The sequence below is a fragment of the Elephas maximus genome, chromosome 10, assembly GCF_024166365.1.
Source record: "Elephas maximus indicus isolate mEleMax1 chromosome 10, mEleMax1 primary haplotype, whole genome shotgun sequence".
Taxonomy (NCBI): Eukaryota; Metazoa; Chordata; class Mammalia; order Proboscidea; family Elephantidae; genus Elephas; species Elephas maximus.
The window spans coordinates 30,308,757-30,311,402 of NC_064828.1; the positions used below are offsets into that span (position 1 = coordinate 30,308,757).

A 2,646-nucleotide genomic window follows, 5' to 3' on the forward strand; every position below is an offset into this window, starting at 1 on the left:
GACATTCACAGCTCTGTGTAATGTGAGAAGTGTGTCAACTACTTTCCATTGGATGAGAGGTGTCAAAAAACATAGTCCTTCCACTCCTAATAAAAAGTAACTTAGACTAAGAGTGAGTCTATTAAAATAACTATGGGTGTGAAAAAGAAACACAAACTGATAGTCACTCTGCTGTCTTTCACAGAGGTGAGAGGGTGATGTTTCTGAGTTTTCAAAACTTAAAGAGGAGAGGGAATTATTTTCAAATCTAACTCACTGATAAAGAAAATCCATAAAATATAAAGCTTCTGTTGCTACAAACCCAATTTTATCAAAATTTAGAATCACTAGGATCATTGATTCGTGGCTTTTAAGGAAGAGTCAGAGGACGGATTATTCCAAACTAATTGCCAAATGTCCAACGTATATGCCATACATAGGTTTCCTACAGGTTTCTCAGAAAGAAAAACAGCCTGTATAATGCTGTTCTCTGTCTTCTCTGCAGCCCTAGGATTCATGAACAATTCAGTGAAAAGCACTGTGACTGAGTTTGTCCTCCTAGGCTTCTCTGGTGGCCAGGAGATGCAAATTTTCCTCTTCTCATTGTTCTTTGGGATCTGTATATTTACCATGATGGACAATGGCACCATTGACTGTGCTGTGAGATGGGACCAGCAGCTCCACACCCCAGTGTATATTCTCCCAGGGAACTTTGCTTTCCTTGAAATCTGGTACATTACCTCCACTGTGCCCAGTATGCTGGCCAACGTCCTCTCAGAGACAAAAACCATCTCCTTTGCTGGCTGTTTCCTCCAGTTCTATTTTTTTTACCTCCCTTGCTACAACTGAAACATATCTCCTCTGTGTCATGGCATATGATCGGTACCTTGCCATCTGCCGCCCACTGCACTACCCAACCATCATGACCCTACGACTCTGTTATATCTTGATGTTTCTTTGCTGGGTGTTTGGGTTCCTTAGTTACTCAGTCTCCACAGTACAACTCTCCCAGTTGTCTTTCAGTGGGCCCAACATCATTGATCACTTTGTGTGTGACATGGACCCACTGATGTCTCTGTCCTGTGCTCCAGCTCCTATCACTGAGATTGTCTTCTATATCCTGAGCTCCCTCATTATGGTCCTCATGCTTATATACATCCTTGGCTCTTATACCCTTTTACTGATAGCTGTGTTAAAAGTCCCTTCAGCAGCTGGCCAGCAAAAGGACTTTTCCACCTGTGGATCACATCTGACGGTGGTGTGTTTATTCTTTGGGGCCCTCTTGGCAATGTATGTGAGCCCCACATCTGAACACCCAGCTGAACTTCAGAAGATTATTACTTTGTTCTATTCTGTAGTCACTCCCTTCTTAAATCCTCTGATTTACAGCTTACGTAACAAGGAGATGAAGGGTACATTGAAGAAAGTCTTGAGGCTAGAATAAGCATAAAGTAATCTATGTGAGACAAAGCAGACCACTGTCCACACATAAAGGATCACTTAAGAAAGACACGATTTCAGCTGCCAATGCACACTTTAAAGAAGACATTTTCTCAGTGGCACCCTTCATTGATTTATTCTTCCGCCCACCATGAAGAGCTATATTGTAATTCACCTAATTGTAACAACTATATTTTCAACATGGGCAATCCTGGTAGATGGAAGGCCATTACATCTGTGGTATTTCTCTCAATTTTTTAGATTTGATTACTGGAGGGATTGGGTGTAGAAGGTCGGAGCGCTGTTATCCCAGGTGGATATTCATTGCTGTACTCAAGGCATTTCTTAACACAGTCTAATTTTTTAAAAAGTGAATACAGAACAAATTTTAATGCCTAATGACTACCGAACTAAAGGATTTAGTAACAAAACCACTTTCTAATTTCCTTGGTTCTTGATGGTTGAGAGTCTTCCAGACTAGGGACAAACTGAAAGTTTCATGCTTACATAAGTAGTAAATGTTTTGACATTAGATAAAGTAGTGGTCATTCTTTCATTGGGCAACAAATACTCTTGGGCAACTACTATGTTCCAGGCACTCTTCTAAGCACTAGAGAGACACTATAACCAAAATGGTCAAAAACTACTACCCACATGGAGTTTACATTCCAGTTGCGGAAAGAAAAACAGTAAATAAGTAAAATATAAAGCATGTCAGAGAGAGGTAAGTGCTATGGAGAAAGGGGAAAGAGGTTAGCAAGTGTAGGAGAGAAGGCTGAAATTTTAAATAGGGTGGTCAGGGAAGGCCACCCTGAGAAGTCAAGATTTAAGCAAAAACTTGAAGGAGGTGAGGGAGTGAGACAAGTAGACAGCTGAGGGAAGAGTATTTCATGCAGAATCAAGTTCTCTACAAAATTCTGAGGCAGGAGTGTGTTCAAGCAACACCAAGGAGGTTGGTTTGGCAGTAGAGAGAATAAGGGAAAGACTAAAGGAGATAAAGTCAGAGAGTGACCAGAGAGGCAAATTGTTCAGGACCTTATAAGTCATTTTAAGAAGTTTTATTTCTGCATGAGATGAGAAGCCTTTCAAAAGTTTTGAACAAGTGAGTAATGCAATCATATTTACATTACAAATGTTCAACTCCTTGGATGTTTTGTTGATAGTAGACTGCAGGTTGGAGGTTATATGAGACTGAATCTGTGATGAAGCCCACATAGGATCTTAAGG

At 40.6% G+C, this 2,646-nt stretch overlaps 1 pseudogene; it reads left to right on the forward strand.

The window, feature by feature from the left end:
* Positions 1-459: 459 nt before the first annotated feature.
* On the forward strand, positions 460-1,423 carry LOC126083623 (olfactory receptor 11H6-like; annotated as a pseudogene).
* The last annotated feature ends 1,223 nt before the right edge of the window (positions 1,424-2,646 follow it).